Raw genomic sequence first — 16,385 nt, 5'->3', positions numbered from 1 at the left:
AACCAGGGAAGAAGTAGTCCGAAGCCCTTGGTTCAGGTGATGGTGCAGTCTCTGCTTACTCACATCTCCGGATGGCACACATGCTACTTCCAGGACAGTTGTTTCAGGGCAGTGGTGATTCGACATGCCCCGTCTTATCCTGACCACAACCCCACAACCCCACAACATCCCTCTAGAAGGCAAAGGGCTCAGGAAACAAGGAACAGGGGTGCTCTGAGCTGAGTAAGGGCCTGACACCCTGCAGCCCCAGTGCACAGCAGCAGTAGGGCAGGTGGGCAGCTGTGAGCAGCAGGATTCTCCCCTCTGCCCCAGGAGCTGCCATTTGGAGCAAAGAGAGTGCCACCAGCAGGGCACACTGTAGGCGGTGACATAACTCCCTCCTGCCAGTGATCTCTTCCTGGGCTTATATAGTGAGATGACTCAGGTGGTCAACAAAACCCCTTTCCCTTCGTGCCCCCATGCACTGCCATGGAGTCTTCACAACAACATTTCAGGAAGATTCTTCCCTCTGTTTTAAAGCTAAAGAAATGGAGACTTGAGGATAAGTGACTTGCCAGGCACCACACAGCTTAGTGAGGTAAAGCCAGGATTCACCCCAGGTCCCACTCCAAGCCCAGGCAAGGGAAACCTCAGCCAAGCCCTGGGCAGGTTAGAGTTGGAGGAAACCAGTGCCCACCTCCCTATCCCCAACCCCAGGCAGGAACTCCCGCCACCCCAGGGCCAGGAGCTTGTGAGTTACTTAGGAAACCCTAACCAGCACCCTCAGCAGCGCCAAGTGGGTTGTGGAGCCCGGCACAGCTTCTGGGGTTCTCGCTAACAGGCAGGCCATCCTCTGTTCTGGAGCAGCAAGCTCCCCAACCCGATGGAGCCCCAGAGGACACCACTGGGCCTGGAGAATAACTCGGCCCCTTCCCCATTAGTTCATTATTTTCTTCTACTCAGAAAGATGAAGCACTAGAGTGTGAATTCTGTGGTGTGAAGGAATGGCCTCCCGTCTCTGATGTCTGCATCCCTCCCATCCCACCCGTCTCAGGTGGTGCCATCTCTCCAGGACCCCACCACACACCATCCACTGCCCAGATTTCCTCAACAAGTCAGAAGACACAGTAAGAGCCAACCTCTCTGGCGCCTGAGTGCGCTCCAGCTATTGATTTTCTCATCCATTGTGCCGAGGTGGTGCCAATCGTCTGAAACAGGACCTGGCAATACCAGCGCGCTCTGCTCACCCAGCCTGTGCCTCCCAGTCTCCCACCCCCACTAATCTTCCCACTGCACAGTGCAACCGCAAGCCCCAGGGCGACCCCCAAAGGAAGGTCATCTCAGTTCTCCCCGAACCGTGGTGCAACGCTGGAAGATGGAGGTAGCCACATGCTAGGCCATGTCGGCCGGGCCATCCTCCTTGGAAGTGAAAGAGAGAAACAGCTCCCTGGTGTTGCTGCCCTGGTCCTCCTGTGCGTGGGCCACCCAGGGATGGAGGAGCAGCAGCACCAGCGTCGGGGCGAGAGGGCAGGTTGCAGTCCTGGCCAGAGACCCAGGGCCGTGCTGTCTGCTGAGTCAGTGCCTTGAGGTGTGGAGGAACCTATGTACACGGAAGATAAGGGCACAAAGGGGGGCCCGGGCTTCCAGCTGGAGGTTGTGCACTGCGGCAGCGTGTCCCTGCTTGGGCTGTCTCACTATTTGTTCACTCCTCCAGGCTCAGACCCTGAGCTCAGCAGCGGTGTTCATCTGCAGCCCTGTGCACCTGAGTGCTGCGGAGGAAGCCTTCTAGAGGGTGGGGGCTTGATACCTGGGACCCAGAGATTACCCGAGCCGGATCAGACCTTCTCTGGTTAAGCATCAAGGGAGCCCTCATTCCAGAGAATCAGTTTGGCCTCGCCCTCCGCAAACAGTGTCAGATTATGCTCAGAGGCAGGAAACAAGACTGCAGATCTTAACTGGGCTGGAATGCGGGCCTGGGATCGAGGTGCTTCCTCCCCTCCTCTCACCCTGAGCCCAGAGAGTGATGCCAGACCCTGAGTTCTGCAGGGCCCACCTCGTCAATGTTTCTGTGTCTACCACGCCGCCTGCCAGCCACCTTGTGTGCCTCCCACTGGAACCGCCTCTTCTGAGCCCTTCTTCTTGCCACCCCTGGTGACCCCGCCTGATCAATGTGACTGCAGACTCCTCACTGCCCAGAGAATTCTTTCCAGCCCTTAACTTGACATGCTTTCCAACGCAGTCCCAACCCCTCCTGGCCTCTGCGCTTTATGCATCCGGGGAAAGTCTTACCAACTCGCCCATGCTTGAAGCTACTGCTTGCTTTTGATTTGCAGCCTGCATGCATTTGAAGGGATTTACCCTAAAAAGATTCAGGTTTTAGGCCTCGAAAGACGTCATACAGATACATTCAGAATTCCATGGTAGCACAGGCTCAGTATTCCAAACGATTCCATTTGCAAAGATTTCTTTTACACACTGTATTTTACACACTTGTGGTATCAAGGTAACCTAGCCTGTGTGAATTCATGCACTGATCTCCATTTCTGGGAGGAGGTTCAGCACCAGCAGCACATACCACTGTGAGGGCAAGCGAAAAAATATCTCTTTCGGTGTAATCCTCCTGTAAAACTTCATTTGCAAGAAAGCGACTGTCGCCCTCTTCAACCTGTGGACTAGAGATCCTTCTTACATGTCCAAGATCGCCTGTGTTTACCATCATTTTGTTGGATCCCCGGTCATCTTCATCTTCTTCAGAGGCAGCATCTGGGATTGAGACTCCAGATATAAAAACACTACTAGATTTTGTATACCTGGGAACCAAAGACATTGAATGAATGTAGCTCAAGCCCAAGGTGCCTTGCAGAAGAAGACCCTTCAACTTTGCTTCTTTAAAGTTAACTCATGATTCTGCAGTTTTCACTTCAGCATCAGCTAAACTCCCAGCATGACAATATTCATCCTGTGTAAGCATAGCATCGTCTTCTGCCCAGGCAGAGAAATACAGAACTGCGTGAGGAAGCCGTCCAGGTACTGCAGTAGAGCCTGTGCTCCTCTGAGCGCTTTGCGCACTGCAGAGTGGGCCTAAGGCTTTTCTGATCACCTAATGTATCCAACCTGCCTCTTCACACAGTAAACACAGAACCAAAGCCTCCAGAGCAATTTTCTGCAGCTCCTGAAACCGCTGTGCGCCGAAACCTCGCGTTGCTCTCAGTCACTGCAGTACTTTCAGCAGGCCACGTTTCGTCTCCCAGCTCCTGAGCATTGGCTTCCATGTCTTCACCAGAAGAATCATCCCCATGTCCCCAACAGAATCCGGAGTGAAAGGATTCGAATTCACTCGGAGTCTGTTGCACACCCAATTCCCCTTTTCCTGGTTTTTCCGTATCACGAAGAAGAACCGTCTCGGAGTTTAACAGAGCTGGGATCAATTCCTCCAGCTCTGGAAAGAAAACCCGGGAGTGCAAGTGGCGGGTGGCAGAGTCGAAGCTTGCAGGAGATCCACTTGGGCGCCTGAGATCCCTCAGCGACCAGCAGGGCCCTCCCCACCCCGGGTCCTGGCAGCTCCGCGACGCCTCCCCGCGGCGCCCCCAGCACTCGCCAGAATCAGTGGCCCAGGAAGCAGGTGCCACTGACCACCAGGAGCCCAAGCACCCTCCCCTCACGGGTCGCACTGGGACCCGCTGCCAGGCCGGTCAGCGCTGGACAGGGTCCCAGCACCTCCTCAGGCTCCAGCTCCTGTGGCTTCTGAGCCTGGCGGGCAAGGTTCCGCTCACCCCTGCCCCGCGAAAAGGCGACGGAGACCCACAGAAATCTCAACCTGTCTGGTGCTGGAGCCTGGGCTGCCGGAATGCGGCTCCGTGTTGCGGCCAGAGGCAGCCTGGCGCGCCCCCTGGTGGCCGCGGGCAGAAGCTGTCACACCCCACAGGCGGGGGCCCTTCAGCCCAGCAACGGGAGGGCTGGGGGTGCCACCCCCATTCATAGACCAGGAATCAAAACCCTCGGGTGGCACTGTCTGGTCAAGATCCTTCCCAACTGAGCGGAGACGGAGCCAAATTCAACCCCAGCCACAGTGTATGCAGTGTAGGCAGTCAGGACTTCAACCATTCCTGAGACCCCCCCCCGCTTACTTACCTCACCGGTACATGCCCGGCCCACATTTCCTTTCCTCTCCAGGACCCACACCCCGCGCCCTGAGTCGCTTATTTCTCTTGAACAAATACGGGTGATAGCGGGTAACACATCAGTAACAAGAAACTAGCAGGTGCTCAGTGAAATGGTCTACCCTGGCCTCTTCCATAGTTAAAGTGACCATTAACAGGAAAATGAGTCCACTACCCAGGAAGTGGACAAACGCCGGCAGCCCCTCAGCCTCCCTCTGGCTTTGCCTCCCCCAAGCCAACTGGCGCCCGGAAAGGGTGTGGGCAAAGACCCTGTCACCTCCCAGCAGAGGGCGCACTGCTCGCGGTTTTCGGGATCCTAGGCGTGGAGCCGTCCCCACAGGACCCTCAGAGGTGGGGAGGAGAAACAGCACACCCATTTGACAGGTGCAGAGACTGAGGTCCGTGGGGGCGGGGTGAGTGGCCTAAGGTGGCAGGACCTGTGAATAGCAGAGCTAGGGGTCCAGCAGGTCCCCAGCCAGTCACTGGGTGAGCCCCTGTCATGTGGGGATCACTGAGGTGCAGGCATTCTGATGAACACCGGGTTGAGGAACTCATGGCACTCCATCCTGACTTCTGGGGCGCCTCCTGGGACACAATAAGGTAAAGGCTGTGCAACATGTATAAGGTCCAGCATGTGCACGAAGCAAAGAGGGATAGATAGGGGTGGGAGTACAGGGACAGAGTCACAGCTGGGACCCTTGAGAAGGCAGTTGGAGTTTTTCTGCCGGGGCAGGAGAAGCCTTCTGGGCCCCAAGGCTGGCATGTGCAAAGGCATAGAGGCAAGCTCCTCCTGACACAGGGCTGGAGGGGAAGCTCTAAGTGTTGCACACAGACTGTTCACATTGCATCCTTCTCCCTGGACTTGCTCTGCCCACAGCACCTCCATCCTTCCAGTTAGCTATCCAAGCTACCACCCTCACCCTCTCACACCCACATCCTGTGGACCCCACATTTAAGAAACAAGAATTCAGCTGCTTCTCACCCCCCATGGCTGCGCATCACCTGATCTGAATCCCCATCCTCTCTCTCCCCCTACCTGGTTCCATCCTTGACTCCTGACGTCTCATTGCAACTCAATACTAGGTCAGATCATGTCACACTTCTGCGCTGGTGCAAAAACTATGCGGTTGCTTCAGTTCAGTGTCCACCAGGATTTGATATTCCCAAGGCATGTCTCTCACTCCTTTGTTCTCATTTTACCCTCACACAGGAAAATACTTTTTCTTCTTGAAGTGTACTCTTACGTAGCTACTATTGGTAATCAAATCTCTGTTATTACTTTTGAAATTATTTTTATTGTATTTACCACCTAAAGATATTTAGCTATATATTCAATGCTAGCTTGAATAATAATTTTTCTAAGCATGCTTTTTGAATTTTTAAAATTTAAGATGACATTGGATGATTTTATTACATATACCATGATGTTTTGAACATTCCACATGTAGATTGTTGAATGGTTAAGCCTAAATCTAGCTAATAACAAACGCATTATCTAACGTAGTTATCATTTTTGTTGTGAGAACACTTATCCACTCTCGTTGCAATTTTCTAGAATGCAATGTATCATCAGTAACTATAGCCACCTTGCTAGACAATAGATTTCTTGAAATTTATCTTATCTATCTAATGGTAATTATGTGTCCTCTGACCAACATCTCCACATCCTGTTCCCCTCTCTAACAACACCAACCTCTGGTAACCGCCATTCTGCTCTCTACTTCTATGAGACCAATTTGTTTAGATCCCTCATATGAATAAGATAATGTAGTATTTTTCTTTCTGTGCCTGGCTTATCTCACTTAATATAATACCCTCCAGGATCATCCGTGTTGACAGTAATGACAGTATTTTATTCTGTTGTGTGACTAAATATTATTCCACTGTATGTGTTTATGTATGTATGTATCTACATACATGTATGTATACAAGCATATGTAGACACAGCATTCTTCAAATATATTATTTTGCATTGATTTTTATTAAAATTGTATCTCTTCCTTATCTAAATACTGATAAAAATATGTCTTTTCAGTCTTTCCTCTTAATAAAAGCCAAAGTTAAAGGGCAGTTTCCCCATTTTTTAATAAGATTTCTTTTTCTTGCTGATTTTTTTGGGTTCCATGCAGAGTCTGCATATTACTGCTTAATCATAAATACAATTTGGATTCTTTTCCCCATTCTGTATAATGTCTGTTTCCTTTGTGGTTTATTGTTTTTACTAGGTTTTTCTTCCGGAATTTTACAATTTCAGGTCTTAGATTTAGTCTCTAATCCACTGGGAGTTACTCTTTAGATATGGTGAGAGATACACAGTTTCATTCTTCTACATGTGGCCACCCAATTTTCCCAGCACCATTTGTTATACGTGTGTATGTTTTTGTCTGATTTGTCAAAGGTTGTTATTGTTCAGCTGTATTTCTAGATTCTCTATTCTGTTGGACTATGTGTTTGTTTTTATACCAGCAAAATGCTGTTTTGGTTACTGTATCCTTGCAGTATAAATTGAAGTCAAAGGAAAGATAAAGGAAAATTTTTGTCTTTCCTTTATTTTGAAGGGGAGTTTTAGCAAATATAAGTGTTCTTAAATAGCAGTTTTTCTTTCAATACTTTGAATATATTATCCCACTCTGCCCTGGCGTGAAAGCTTTCTTCTGAGAGTTGCGCTAATAGTTATGTGATGAGTTGATTTGCTGTTGCTGCTTTTAAAATTCACTGTTTTTCTTTGACTTTTGGCCATGTTATTAGAATATATCTTGCTGTGAAGTTTTTCACGTTCAACCTACTTAAGGACTCTTGAACTTCATGAAACTGGATGTCCACCTCCCACCTCAAATTCAGCAAGTTCACAATCAGTATTTCTCAGTAGGCGTTCTAGTCCTGCCTCTGTTTTATCTCTTGTTTCCACATAATGCATATATTGCTTTATTTGATAATGTTTCATAAGCCTCACAGATTTTTTTTACTCTATCTTTTGCTATTTTTTTTGTTTTTTGCACCTCTGACTGGATACTTTCAAGATACCTATTTGCAACTTTGCTATTTCCTCTTCATGACTGAATCTGCTGTTAAAACACTCTATTAAATTTTTCAGTTTAGTCATTATATTCTTCAGCATTAACATTTCTGTGTTTATTTTTATGGTTTCTATTTATTTGCATAACTTCTGATTTTGTTTATGTATAGCTTTCCTAATTTTGTTCAGTTGTCTCTGTGTGTTCTCATATAGTTCACTGAGCTTATTGTCTAAAATAATTACTTCCAATTTTTAAAGGCACTTTGTCAATTCCTATTTCTTTAGGGTCCATTACTGAAGCTTTATTGGTTTATTTAAATTGTGTCATGTTTTCCTGATTCTTCATGATTCTTGTATCCTTGGGCTGGTATATATATTTTTGAGAAGGTGGTCACTTTTTCTAGTCTTTACAGTTGGCTTCAGCAGGTAAAGTCCTTCACCATTAAGTGTGGCCTCGTGTTCTTGTTCGGTCAGGTGGTTGAGCCTGTTGATGGATTTGGCCAACTGGCTGTGCTTCATGGTCAGAAACGTCTGCTGGTTTTACTCCCCTTGATTTGGTAGCTTTGCTGGGTGAGGTCACTTGAAGCATTGTGGGGCTCATTGAGATTTGCATGCATCAGTCACTGAGTGTTTCACCCCCTTTCTTTGGTCCCAGTTATCTTCAAGAGCTCTAAGTATTAAAATTCTTCCAATGTTCACTTTGAGGCAAAGCAGAAGTGTGCCCATCAGGAAGTACTCCCCAAGTAGATGCTGAGTATCCACTTTGATCTACTTTTCTCCCAGTGGAAAAATAATGGACTGAGGGTATCCTTCTCAGTACAGTATTGTCCTGGATATGGAAATGGTAAAGCAAACAAAGTAAAATCATTCCTCTTATCCTCTTTAACGAGTCTGTGTTTGCTTTTGAGCTCTTTTTGGGTGTTGCAATCTCACACTGGTATTTGGAGTTCTCACAAAAGCATTCTTCCCTGTGGGTAGTTGCCAAATAGATGTTTCTTTGAGGGAATCAGGGCTAGGAACCTACTATTCCACCATCTTACCAGACTCCCTCTACCCCCAACCCCTTCCATCTCTCAATCTCTCAATAATTTGTAAAACAGGAAAATCCAAACATGTCTAGAAATCATTACCAAAACTAAATAGATGAGTTGAGTGAAGCCACAGTATATAATCCAAATGTATGAAAAGTCAATGTGTATTTTTATAGACCGGCAATGAAAATTGAATGTTACCCTGAAAAACCTCAAGGAAGTACTGAGGAAAATTACAGAATACCCAAATATAGAGCCATCATGTTCATATATCAGAGTATTCAATATAATTAATATGTAAATTTTCCCCAATATACAGCATCAACACAATTCAGTAAAATTTCAGCAAAGAGCTTTGTAAAACTTGATAAGCCAAATTTTAAAGTACTTCGAAAATATAAAGAATCTAAATTAGTGAAAACAATAATGAAAAACCGTCACATTTACAGACATATTATCTGAAATAAATACTATAAAGCTACAGTATTTACAACAGTGTGTTATTACCTAAGGAAATAATTATAAATAATTGTAATAATATAGAAAGCTCAGGCATATATATATACACACACACACATATATAAATGCAAAGTTATGTGTGTATGTAGATAAATATATTTACATACGTATATAATTTTTTATCAAGGAATGTATGAAGACAATTCAAAGGAAAGAATGGATACTTACATAAATATTCTTGGAGAAATTGAATACCCATATGTAAATATATGAATACTAATGCATCAAAGTACATCTAAAAAGTTAACTTCAAATGAATTTGAGATCTAAATGGAATAGACACAATTACATATTTTGTATGAAAAAAGCGTAGGAGAAATTTATTGTGATCCTGAGATAGGAAGTAGTTTCTTAGATAGGATACACATGCAGAAAACATAAAATAAAATGTATAAATCTAGTCTTCATAAGACACTGTTAACAAATAAATTGACAGCGATAGCCTGAGAGAAATATTGAAATAGATATATTTGATAAATGTTGGTATTCAGATTTGTATATACATAATTCCTACAACTCAGTTAAAAGAAGACAAATGACCTGACAAACATTAATGTGCAGGGTCCATTAGCTGCTGATGCATAAACACATTGTGGCGTGCCCATACGATGGACTATTTCTCTGCAAATAACAAGTAAGAAATTACCGACATGTACAATTTGGATGATTCCAAAGGAATTATTATGAGTTAGTAGAATAAGACACAAAAGACCACATAAATGTTAACATCACAATTATGTAAAATTTTTCAAAAGGCAAACATAGTAACTGAAATAGAATAATTTTGTCACAGCATCATGTACAAGGAGAGATTTAAATGAAAAGGACCAGACTGAACTTTTCGTGGTAATGGAAATGCTCTACTTCATTTCTGTGGCAGTGATTATACAGTCACATGTAACATATTTTGAAATAATAATGTGTAAAATTTTACAAATTATTCGTTTACACTTGATGAATTTTAAATAATGTAAATTGAACCTCAACAAAATTATTTCAAATTATGCTATGGAAGAATGTGTGGGGCAATTGGAGCATGCTCAAAACATAGTGAATGTCTGCATTCATTTAGAAAAAACTGTATTTAAGTATTTATTTAAGCCAAACAGATGCTCTCCCTGTGACTAAGCAATGTTCCTGTAAATATATATACCATATAAGTGTATCCTTATAATTATGGCAACTTTATTTAAATGGCTAAAACAGGGAATGTACCCAAATGTTTGTCAAAAGTAGAATGAATAAATTATAATATAGTTAGGAAGCTTTTTTGGTCTAAATATACATAGCCACACAACTTGCTCCTGTATATCTATTTTTACTGAAATGTTCCCCTCCCAGTGGAGGATCGCCTGTCCACACTATCTACAACCACTCCTGCCTACTGATACACTTTATCCATTACTATTTATAAAAACTGTAAATGTTATACAGTCTTCTTTGTATCTGGACCATATTCACCATGAAAGATGTAGATAGACTCCATGAGTGCAGAAGTGTTTCTATGATACCACAGAATTATTATTCCTGGAGGCTAGAACAATGCCTGAAACATAATACAACCTGAAAAGATCTGTTGAATGGGTGAACCAATGAAAGAAAAGAACCTGACAACCCTGTGTCTCATACATGACTCAGATCACAAGGGCAATGGAATGAACCAAGGGATCTTAGCTAAACAGTCTCTCCAGTTGCAATGAATGGACACAATCAAGGCATAAGCTGGCAACATCAACTAAAACTCTTCATTGTCTGGGAGCCATGTCACCTCTTACCCCAGAAAATGGCTCCCACCAAACAGCAATGCTCAGAAAGCACATGTATGCTATCAAGAACAAAGGGATCATTGAAACAAAGCTGGTGTATGTGTCCTTCAGATTGTCCTTTGATCCACTCCAGAACAGGCGACAAGTTTCCAGGGTGGTGATGTTCTAAAAATGCCGGTGTCAACTGACACCCTGGGTTTTGGGACATTCCCATGAAAACCAGCAGCTTGAAAGTAGAAGACCATGCCACTTTAGAAACATCGAACCATGTGTCCCAAGTAAGGAGAGAAGGAGCAAGAATGTCATAAAATGTGAAGAAGGGAAAAAAGCCCTCTGTGAACTCATATAAGACAACCAAGGATGTCTTGAACAAGAGGGACCATTTAGGCAGGCAGAAATGACGTTTCACCTACACTATCATTTGTGGTTGAGTCTTTTCTTTCTGTTCTTCATCACATGTGGAACACTCTGTACCTCAACCTGAGGTAGACAAAGAAAATGTGGATAACCAGTAGAAAAGTTTTGTACACAACTGTTTCCACTGTGGTATTTCCCAAAAATGAAATTAGAAAAACTTCCCTCTTCCTCACACTCCAAGACAGATCTTTCCCTGTCTTTCTAGGGGGCATAATAATGACAGTTCAGGAAGGGGATTAATTACATACTTTTCTAATAACCATGTCTGAACCAATGAGTAATCCATTGGCAGTTTCTTCACACACCACACTGGATCACCTAAAGATCATGTAGGTAAAGTCTCTGGTTTCTTAGATTTGGAAATACTCAAATTTTAAAAATCTCATAAAGACACAATGAAAGAATCACTTTTGGTCTAGATCTGGGATGCTGGGAAGTCCCTGATTTTAGCCACCCAATATATGCTCAGTCATACTTCTGTTGGCTTGTTATTGCTGAGAAATATTCCATCCTATGAGCATGCCACGATGTGTTTATCATCAGCAGCTGAGGGACCTGCCCTTATTGTCAGGTCATTTGTCTTCTTTTAACTGAGAAGTATTCATTTCAAAGATTATTATTATAGTAATAATAATAATAATTACAATAATTATTAATGTAATGATTGTTGAAAGCATCAGTTAATACCATAAGAGTCTACCTGCATATCTTTCTAAGAATGAAATCATATATAGATTCTTCTTTTTTACACTACAAGCTACAGGGTGGATCTATTAAAAACTGTATTATTGATGATATAACATTTAACTCTATTATCAAATTAGTCTTAATATTTACTGACATAAAAATGAGGAAATTGTTGCTTGTACTCTGAAGTAACTTACAGTGCCATTGTCCCTCTCTGTATTAGATATGTGTGGTTTTAAGTGATGGCAAAGCTATAATAAATGAAATACAGAATACTTGAAAAAGGCAAGACGTAGAATAATATGAGAAAACAAATAGTGAGGTTATAACATTTTTTGGCACAAGGTCAGATTTTCATTTATAATTTTAGCATTTATTCTAGACAGAACTTGTGTTACATATTGTAGAAGACAGGAGAGTAAATAAAATAAGCACCTCTTTTCACAGAATATTATAATGTATCAAAGGACACATAGAGGGGAATGTCAGACACTGGGGCCTATCAGGGGGTGGAGGGTGGGAGGAAGGAGAAGATGAGGGAAAATAACTACTGGGTCCGAGGCTTAATTCCTGGGTGACAAAACAATCTGTACCACAAACCACCATGACACAGGTTTACCTATGTAACAAACCTGAACATGTACCCCCTGAACTTACAAGTTTAAACAAAACAAAACAAGTGGATTAATGTCCCAAGAAAAGCATGTTAATTTAATTTGACCCAGGAGCTCATATGCTGTTCAGTGTGCCTTCAACACTAGTGGTTAATTTATAAACTTATTTATTTCTCAAAATCAGCCCTTACACTCTCACGCGCCCACTCTTCTGTAATGGTGCCTGGGAACTGAGGAGCTGAAAAGTTTTAATTTCTGGCCCTGTGTCTCACGAATGCACTTTATTTTGGTTGGCATCTTCTACCAGGTCTGAAGGTGAGGACTTAACTACTGTCAGTATTTAATATTTAGCAGAATCTTGTGTTATTTTTAGGCCCATGAGTCAAAGCCCTGTAACTTAATGGCACAAGTACTTTGAAAGAACACGTAGAAAATTTCACAGATGTAATAACCTTAATTATTTAAAGATGTTTTTTTTTTTAAATGATGTACACAGCATTTCAAAAATCTTTGTAGCTATCTTATTTAAGAATTAAATGGGAGGCGGGTTAGCTTGACATAGTTCCCAGCTTGACTTTTCCCTTGGCTGTGACTTTAGTGTCCCAAGATTTATTTTCCTTTCACAGAATGAAGCACCGACACCCACTTCGATGGGGCTGGACCTTGAAAACATGATGTGGTGGGAGCAAAGCCAGGCCCAAAAGGCCACATAGAGTGTGATGCAATTGATGTCAAATGTCCTGAACTGGCAGATCCATAGAGAGTGTGGAGCCAGGGGCTGAGGGATGGGACACTCAGTGGTGACCAGGGGTGGATGGATGGGAGGGATGTGGGTGATAATGAAAGGATATAGGATTTTATTTTTTGAGATGATGAAAGTGTTCTAAAACTGTGATTATGGCTGCACGTATCTATGAATTTGCTTAAAAAAAATTGAATTTTAACTTTCAAGTGGGTTAGCTGTACTGTATGTGAATCATAGATCATTAAAGCTGTTTTTATGCTGAGCTCTGAGGGAAGACCCTGTGGGCAGCCCAGGCCTCCTGGCTGCTGCAGCCCCACAGAGTGAAACCCATCCTCAGCTCCTGCCCATCAGTCTCCTGTGCTGGTTCCCAGGCGCCTTCTTTTATTTTTTTCCACACACATTGTCTGCTAAGCTTACCAGATAAAATACAGGATGCCCATTTATTTCTGAATTTCACACACCAACAGTGATTAAATTGTTAGGGTGTATATGTCCTAAATATTGCATGAGACATACTAAGACCCAAACATTCTTTGTTCATCTGAATTCAAATTTAACTGGGCACCCTGGATTTTTAGATGCTCATTAGGGCCTCCTTGCCTGGACCCCAGGTGGCACACTACCAAGGCCCCAGTCTCAGAGATTGCAGGACTTCAGAGGGAGGTGGGGGAAGGAACTGGGCTGGTGGCCATGCCCAAGACAGAGGTGGTGGCTGCAGGAGTGGACACACCACCAAGAGACTTTGGGTGCTGAAGCTTCCTGGGGCTCAGCTGGGCCCTCAGAGACCTGGGACAGGGCAGAAGGCCAGCACCCTCCAGGTGTAGAGCTGGCTGTTCTTCCACATGTTTTTCCAAGGCTCTGCAACTGAGAGCTCCAAATCAGCAAAGATGCAGCGGGGCGGTGTCATGCTGCTAATAAAGACATACCTGAAACTGGTTAATTTGTAAAGGAAAGAGGTTTAATTGACTCACAGTTCAGCATGGCTGAGGGAGCTTCAGGCAACTTACAATCCTGGTGGATGACACCTCTTTACAAAGTGGCAGGAGAGAGAATGTGTGCCAAGCAAAGGGTTATGCCCTTGATAAAACCATCAGATCTTGTGAGAATTGACTCACTATCTTGAAGATAGCATGGAGGAACCACCCTCCTAATCTAATTACCCCCCACGAGGTCCCTCCCACGAAACATGGAGATTATGGGAACTACAATTCAAGATGAGATGTGGTGAGAACACAGCCAAAACATGTCATTCTGCCACTGGTCCCTCCCAAATCTCATATCCTCACATTTCAAAATACAATCATACCTTCCCAACAGGTCCCCCAAAGCCTTAACTCATTCCAGAATTAACTCAAAAGTCCAAGTCCAAAGTCTCATCTGAGACAAGCCAAGTCCCTTCCACCTATGAGCCTGTAAAATCAAAAGCATGTTAGTTACTTCCTAAATCCAATGGGGGTACAGGCATTGGTTAAATACACCCACTTCAAATGGGAAAAATTGGCCCAAACAAAGGAGCCACAGGTCCCATGCAAGTCCAAAACCCAATAGGGCAATCATTAAATCTTAAAGTTCCAATATGATCTCCTTTGACTCCATGTCTCACATTCAGGTTATGCTGATGCAAGAAGTGGGCTCCCATGGCCTTAGGCAGCTCCATCCCTGTGGCTTTGCAGGGTATAGCCCCACTCCTGGCTGTTTTCACAGGCTGGCATTGAGTGCCTGTGGTTTTTTTCAGGTGCATGATGCAAGATGTCATTGAATCGGCCATTCTGGGGTCTGGAGGATGGCGGCCCTCTTCTCACAGCTCCACTAGGCAGTGTCCCAGTGGGGACTCTGTGTGGGGGCTCCAACCCCACATTTCCCTTCCACACTGCCCTAGCAGAGGTTCTCCATGAGGGCTCCACCCCTGCAGCAGACTCCTGCCTGAACATGCAGGCATTTTCATACATCCTCAGAAACCTAGATGGAGTTTCCCAAATCTGAATTGTCGTCTTCTGTGTGCCTGCAACACTAACAGCACGTGGAAGCTGCCAAGGCTTGGGGTTTGCACCCCCTGAAGCAATGGCCTGAGCTGTACCTTGGCCCCTTTTAGCCATGGCTAGAGCAGCTGGAACTCAGGGCACCAAGTCCGAAGGCTGCACACAGCAGGTTGGGCGGCAGCCCTGGACACAGCCCAGGAAACCATTTTTCCTTCGTAGATCTCTGGGCCTGCAAAGGGAGGGGCTGCTGTGAAGGTCTCTGACATAACCTAGAGATATTTCCCTCAATATCTTGGTGATTGACATTTGGCTTCTGGTTCCTTATGCAAAGTTCTGCAGCAGGCCTCAATTTCTCTCCCAGAAAATGGGTTTTTTTTCTCTATCAGATTATCAGGCTGCATATTTTCCAACTTTTCTGCTCTGCTTCTTCTTTAATGCTTTGCCACTCAGAAATTTCTTTTGCTAAATACCTTAAATCATCTCTCTCAAGTTCAAACTTCCACAGATCTTTAGGGCAGGGGAAAAATCTGCCAGTCTCCTTGGATAGCAAGAATGACCTTTAATCCATTTCCCAACAAGTTCCTCATCTCCATCTGAGACCGCCTCAGCCTGGACTTCATCATCCATATCACTATCAGCATGTTGGTCAAAGGCATTCAACAAGTTTCTAGCATGTTCCAAACTTTCCCACATCTTCCTGTCTTCTGAGCCCTCCAAGTCTCTAGGAAGTTCCAAACTTTCCCACATTTTTCTGTCTTCTTCTGTGCCCCACAAACTGTTCCGACCTCTTCCTATTACCCAGTTCCATACTTTCGGGTATCTTTATAGCAGCACCCCACTGTCTATGGTACCAGTTTATTGTATTAGTCTGTTCTCACACAGCTAATAAAGACAATCCCAAGACTGGGTAACTTATAAAGGAAAGAGGTTTAATTGTCTCACAGTTCAGCATGGCTGTGGAGGCCTCAGGCAACTTATAATCCTGGTAGAAGGCACCTCTTCACAGCGTGGCATGGGAGAGAATGAGTGCCAAGTGAAGGGGGAAGCCCCTTATAAAACCATCCGATTTCATGAGAACTCACTCAGTATCATGAGAACAGCACGGAGCAACTTCCCCCATAATCTAATCACTTCCCATGAGTTCCCTCCCATGAAACATGGGGATTATGGGCACTACCATTCAAGATGAGATTTGGGTGAGGTCACCCTCAAAGCCCAGGGTATAGGTCTCTCAGCTGTGAAGGTTAAGGGACAAAAGTTGTCCACTAACACCCGGCACCTAGATAACTGGGTGGTGGCGGGACCTCCACTTTTCATTCTATTCTATTTCTACTTCTAAGGGATATTTAGTGTTTCACTCCAGGAAAGTTGTGGTGACATCCAGCATGTCTTGTGGGTATCCCCTGCCTCTGGCCATGCCTGTGGGTCTCCCCATCTCTGACCAAGACACAGCACTGGGCCAGCAGCATTTG

The 16,385-nt window shown here is 44.3% G+C and overlaps 1 pseudogene; it reads right to left on the bottom strand.

The window, feature by feature from the left end:
• Positions 1-1,929: 1,929 nt before the first annotated feature.
• Positions 1,930-7,674, bottom strand: LOC139359280 (wee1-like protein kinase pseudogene; annotated as a pseudogene).
• Between the last annotated feature and the right edge of the window lie 8,711 nt (positions 7,675-16,385).

The sequence above is a fragment of the Macaca nemestrina genome, chromosome 17 (genome assembly GCF_043159975.1).
Source record: "Macaca nemestrina isolate mMacNem1 chromosome 17, mMacNem.hap1, whole genome shotgun sequence".
In the NCBI taxonomy this organism is placed as follows: domain Eukaryota; kingdom Metazoa; phylum Chordata; class Mammalia; order Primates; family Cercopithecidae; genus Macaca; species Macaca nemestrina.
This window is presented reverse-complemented; position numbering and strand designations above follow the sequence as displayed.